The sequence below is a fragment of the Sander lucioperca genome, chromosome 2 (assembly GCF_008315115.2).
Source record: "Sander lucioperca isolate FBNREF2018 chromosome 2, SLUC_FBN_1.2, whole genome shotgun sequence".
Taxonomy (NCBI): domain Eukaryota; kingdom Metazoa; phylum Chordata; class Actinopteri; order Perciformes; family Percidae; genus Sander; species Sander lucioperca.
The window spans coordinates 11,498,070-11,504,178 of record NC_050174.1 but is presented as its reverse complement, the minus strand read 5'-3'; the positions used below and the strand labels follow the sequence as shown (position 1 = coordinate 11,504,178).

The 6,109-nt window shown below is 40.0% G+C and overlaps 1 protein-coding gene and 1 long non-coding RNA gene across 2 annotated transcripts in view; both read right to left on the bottom strand.

Annotated features, from left to right (window-relative positions):
- Window positions 1–1,555: 1,555 nt before the first annotated feature.
- LOC118493230 lies at window positions 1,556–4,088 on the bottom strand. The gene is made up of 2 exons (XR_004895223.1): window positions 2,569–4,088; window positions 1,556–2,502 (listed from the first exon to the last, which is right to left on the bottom strand). It is a non-coding gene; the product is annotated as an uncharacterized LOC118493230 (long non-coding RNA).
- Window positions 4,089–4,905: 817 nt separating this feature from the next.
- ntrk2a (neurotrophic tyrosine kinase, receptor, type 2a) overlaps window positions 4,906–6,109 on the bottom strand; it is a 91,207-nt gene continuing 90,003 nt past the window's right edge. The window contains exon 21 of the mRNA XM_031308871.2: window positions 4,906–6,109. This exon is cut by the window's right edge and continues 443 nt beyond it. The gene's annotated coding sequence lies outside the window, so the exon portion shown is untranslated.

Below are 6,109 nucleotides of genomic sequence, written 5' to 3'. Positions count from 1 at the left end.
CTGTCAAAATTTCTTCTCTTGTCTCTCTTGCCACCAGAAGGCTGTTTTCATGTTCATCTGCGGAAGGGGGAAAGTTTCTCCCTGCTCACCCTAAATCTAAAGAGTTTAAGATGTGTACGATTTTGTGACATCACAACTAGTTTGGAAGCCAATTGTAGTTCAATATGCAACTTACACACACGTCTTATGTGGAAACCTGAAACCTCCAATGCATGTACACAGAGAATAGACTGGAGTTACATCCTGTGTCCAGCAAACATTTAAAATGACAAATTTGCAGATTCATAAATTCAGACTTTTTCAATTCGGGAGAGGGAGTAGATGGAATTACTTTTTTTTCACTTATTTAATTGAACTTTTGTGAAAAAGTCATATCAGACACAAGATTTTGTTCAAAAACATGTTTTATATTCTGAAAACATGTATGGATCTGGGGGTCAGGCCGTAACATAGTCAAGCTCAGGCCCAAGAATCCCAAAACTCAACCTTAACAACCAAAATAAATCTGCCAAAAAGCATCAGTTTTAATTTGAATTAAAATTGCTAAAGGAAATTACTTATATACTCCTGTGGAGTTCTCTAGTCTCGCCTACCGTGTACCTTTTTCCTCAAGAAGAATCATTTTAGACTACAATTAATGAGGTTAAGCATGTATTAATTGAGATCAAGGATGTAGTAATACTGCGTTTAGGCAGACAGCAGGGGAGGTGTTGTGACAAAGATGTTTAGCTGGATTTAAAACTGAACCAACAAGATGCCTCTCACTTGTCTTCTGTGTTTGTCTTACTAAGACATACAGTAGATCAGCTTTTACAGCCTCTCCTAGCCTTACTGGAGTGTGTATGCGTGTGTCCGTTGATTAAAAGTGTTATTTATGAGGTTGAAGTGCTGAGTACAGGGATTCTCCACTGTACACCAAGGAGAGCTCTACTACCACTTGCTTACCACTCTTACACATACGAACGAACACACACACACACACACACACACACACACACACACACACACACACACACACACACACGCTGAGTCTACTTTCCCTTCCTCATCCACCCACACACACCAAGGTGGATTTTGTGCCGCCTTGTGCATTTCTCATTTCCTTTCCAATGACGTTTTTATTAAAAGATAAATTGGAGACAGAGCTCTGTGTAAAAAGAACATATTAATTCAGCTGTTGCTTAATTACATCAGGGATTTAGACGTACTCTCCTGTCCAATTTGCTTGTACAATTCCCTGCAAAAGCCCGCACTCGCTCCTAATCTGCAAACTAAGCAAGTGTTTTTTTTCTTAAAACACTGGAATTATGCTGGGATTACTTGAACGGTAGAGATTTGGCATCACTCAAACACTCCATCACTGAAGTCAATATAGCGTATTTTTCTGTTTCTCTCACACTGCCCTGAGCATGCCCAAGCACTTCTTCTGTTTCTTACAAAGCCCCTCACTTTATATATATATATATATATATATATATATATATATATATATATATATATATATTACACATACACACACACACACATACTTTTCAGTATATTCACTTGTGGGACCTTTGATGTAACATAACACTTTATTAATTACATTGTATCACGACAGACTGGTCCACGTTCAGAGAGAAATCATATGATCATCATCACCATCATTTCCATCACGCAACTGTATGACTGTACAGTTCCCTCTGGTGTGTGTTTCTGTGTGTGTGTGTGTGTGTGTGTGTGTGTGTGTGTGTGTGTGTGTGTGTTCACCCGCAGAGCACAAATGGTTGGCATTAAAATCTTTGATTTATACTAAACGACATCCTGCTTGCAAAGACAGACATTGGCTGCTTCAATCAGAACATTTTCAGCATTTAATTACCTTGTGTGCTTTGCAATAAAGATGTTTCTTACATTTTGAGGAAAATTTCTAGGCATTGAAAAAAACATTTTAACATCTCTTTCATACTTTAACATTATAATGTTTTGTCCTCTGTCCATCCACAAAACATCCAACATCCTCCTTTTTTTTTGCTACCATGGTGGCAGTGGCAAAACCCTCTAAACACAAAGACAAATAGCACAGAACAGAAAAAATACTGAAAAACAGAGATACTGCATATAGCAAATCACAGTTCATTTTTCTTTTTTAGTAGTTAAGCAGTTTTTGTGGTATTACATTCTTTAGGGCTTAGAGACTCCAGAAGCATCCGAGCATAAAGGCAATCTTAAAGATGACCTTTACGAGAGAGAGATGTTAGCTGAGTCACGTTTAGCTCAAACTCAGCCTGATATTTATGATATAGTGAGGTGATAGGCAAAAGAAAATATCTATTAATATTGCTGATATACTTCTGTGAAACACAGGCTTAGGTAAGCTCTTTAGAGAAGGTGTATTTTTGTCATAAATAAAGCAATTGAGTGATTCCATAAATCTTAGCTGCCAAAATGCCAACCTCAGTCCTACAAGACTGGGTAAAGTCATTTATCATGAATTGGTGAACAGCGACAACAAGCCAATTCCTGATTCCTTCGTTGAATCTCATTGCATTTGAACTAGGATTCGGCTGGAGTCTGAACCTGGCCCACGGACTCCTCCTGACTCACTCTAGCATTAATCAGTCTTTTCCACACACACACACACACACACACACACACACACATGACCGGGAGAATGAGCAAACAAATCTAGGGGCAACTGTATGTCATTTTATGTATTTGTGAGTCCTGCGCAGCTACCCAATTTCTCTGCCCTCCACTTCTAAGACAAAAAGAAGAAAATATCACATCTAGATACTGACAGTCTCGGACACAGCAGTTAGCGACGCATATTTCTTTCAGCAGCTTATTCACATTTGTACATGTATTTTGTTCATTCCTCTCGCTGTTATTTCATTTTACAAAAAAAAAGTAGCACTTCTAGAGACCAAGGTTTAAGACTATCACATACAGTATAGGCAGCATAGAAGAGGAAAGTTGGTTGAGTAATCTATTTTACAGTAGGTCACTTGAAGAAGAGGGAGAAAGAGAGAAGTCTGATTGTCAGTCCCTCCTTTTCTGAGGTGTCCATTCATACAGCAGTTGTTTTTTCCTCCAGTTTTGTTTTTCTTTGTTTGACCAATATCTTTGATCTGAGGCATCGATGCAAAGACAGCTGATCTTCAGCTGGAGTTACATGTAAAGGTTCACAGAGCGCACCTCCGTTGTGCTGACAAGTCCTCATCGTAACAAACCCCTCTCTCACAGCCTCTTCCTATAACTGTCAAAAAACATCACCGTTGTTCAACTTGACACAGTTCATTCTTTAAAAAAAAAGGAAACACATCAGGTACACAGTGCAGCCAGCTGAGATGTTGCGTTGACGTACTCCACTCTTTTGACATCGTAGGCGTTTATATGCACCCTGTTTGTTTCTTACACAGGCCCTCACACACCCTGCCCTCTGTTATTGCGCAGAGTTATTGTGTGGCAAGCTTTTTTTAATTGTTTTGAGTGTGCTAACTCAGTGCAAACTCTACTTGACTATACAGCAGGGATGGATTTTGAGGAACCTGTAAGCTTGCCTTGTCAAGGCTGCAGCCATTAACCCCTCACACTCATGCTCTGACAGGTGACATTTTGCAAAGTGTCCAAATAAATCTACCATTGTGGCAGACAGCTGAAACATCCATCCCTGTTGTAGAGTACACTGAACATGAGGGCAGGCTAAGTAGCTGTTAAGGGGGAGCCTGACATAACAATACATATACACTCAAGATTATCTTACACAATAGCTAAAACATAGTTAAACCAGTTATCAATGTTCACGTTGTTGTTGCAAAAGGCAACCTTAGATATAGAAAGAAATGTACAAAAGGCTCCTTAATTTATAAATTATACTATAAATCAATCAAATCAACATTTTCAAGTTCACAAACATCATAACTATCAAGTGCTGTTATTAATAAACAAAAAGACTTATAATTCCAGATTGATGTTTTACAGCTCATTCAAATGGCTGTGAGTGAAACCTCAGTGATTGTGATTCTTGTCTTTAAAGAGTAAAATATGCCCCAGTAAAATGCAAAAACAAACATTAAATGTGTTTCCGTGTGTGTGTGTGTGTGTGTGTGTGTGTGTGTATATATATATATATATATATATATATATATATATACACACACACAGAGGTGTCTCTAAGCATTTTGACCAGATACAGTATGTGAGCTGTACTGTAAGTGAGTGAAGTGGTTCTCAATAATGGGGATGTGTGGTGCATTAGAGTTCATTTTCAGTGTAAGCTGTTGGGGGATTGCCAGTAATATGTGTGTGAAGTGTGTTTGCGTGTGCATGTGGTTTGAGGCCAGCCGGAGGAATGTGATGGGAGCGTCAAGTCAAAGTTGTGGCTTTACAGGACACCTGCAGGCCACAGTAATGATGGATGTTCACTTTCACTTTCTCCGTGAGGACATTCACACCTCTCTTCCCACCTCTCCCTTCCTTTTTCACTCCACTATCTTCTCTTTCTCCTTCATCTTTCTCTACATGACCCATTCATACCTTTTCACTCCCATCCTCTTCTCTTTTCTACTCCATTGCTTCCGTTCTGAACTCTCTACCTTCCTCTCCATTTGTTTCCCACTATGCATTATTATTTCTCCTCTCCATTGCTCCTCATTCCAGCCCCTCTGTTTTCTTCTCCTTTACCTCTCCTCTCCATCCCTCCATCTTTCCTTCTCAGCCATGAAACAATAAGTCTTGAATGTCTGTGAGGAGACTGTGCTAATGGAGCCCATTAGGCTGTAATGAAATATACATTACACCATTACAGTGGACGGGGCCTGGCTAAAGCACTGCACCGCTCAAATAATAAAACATGCACAATTCAATTTCCTTCCCGTCGTGTGTGTGTGTGTGTGTGTCCTCTCTAGCACAGATGTGGTTTTCAAGGATGTCTAAGTGCTGAGAGCGTTGATGATTTAATATGGGTTGACCAATTGAACCACACCTTCTACAGCGCCGTCGCCCACACATCTGACCGTGATCTGACCACTCAGAACCCAGCCTCCCTTAGCAACTTTTACACCCCCCACCCCCTCAACCCCAAGACCTCACGATTGTCAGACAGCTGCAGACAAATGAATCAATTGACCTCCGATCGAGCGCTTGACATCACAAGTGAAGCATCTGTCACTTCGGGGGGGGAAAAGAAATGTAGTCATCATGTTACCCTGTGCTGTCTGACACTGCAGTCCAGGCCTGAGCAAAGTAAATATGTAACAGAAAACAGTATGCGGATATGAGTGCATATATCCTCATAATCATGTATATCAGACTGTTGCATGAGGAGAGATTATAGATCAGTCCCAGACAGATCAACCTTTTTTTTTTACATTTCTAGAATTCACAATTACAGTATACTAGAATCCCTTTGCCATTTCCCCCCACAGCAGTTCAGTTCAGCTTTAGTAGGCACTGTATTGTTAGTGATCGTATTTTTAAGTGAAATTGGCCAACCCAAAATAATCTTTGTCATCTCTTCTCCTAATTTTATCTGACAGGCAGAAAACCAGATTTTGTGTTTACTTTGCCAGGTCATTTTTTTGTGTGTACCAGTGTGTTAATCATCAGTCATTTCCTCTGGCCATGTTGAATGAATACTGACATTAACACTCATGTACAGTTCTGAGGAACAGCCAGAAAGACAGAAAAGACAGACAGGGTGAGACGGGAAAACACAGTGTCTTTATGGCTCGACATAGCACAGAGCCATTTCCTCTGAAATGTCTTACCGTTGTACAGTCTCATATTTACACGCAAAAGGATAGAAGCTTCCGGAAATCCTCCCAACGCTGCGCCTCCTTGAAATTTCCGGATGTCCAAACAAGTCCTGTTGTCCGACAGGCAGCGAGGGATGAGTCATTAAATTTATAAATTTTAATGTCCTATTAATCCGGTTTTCATCAATTTAGCCCAGAGTCAGTTTAAAGCATTTGAAAAGAAGTGAGAAGCTTTTTTCCCCCCCAAAAGTTAAATTACTCTTAGTAAATGTCTTTCCGGGAAGGAAAGAGGGAAGGAGTAGAGATGCACAAAGGAGAGGAAATTGGCATGGAGGAAAGACGCGGTTGGGGATGAGTTGAGGAATATTTTG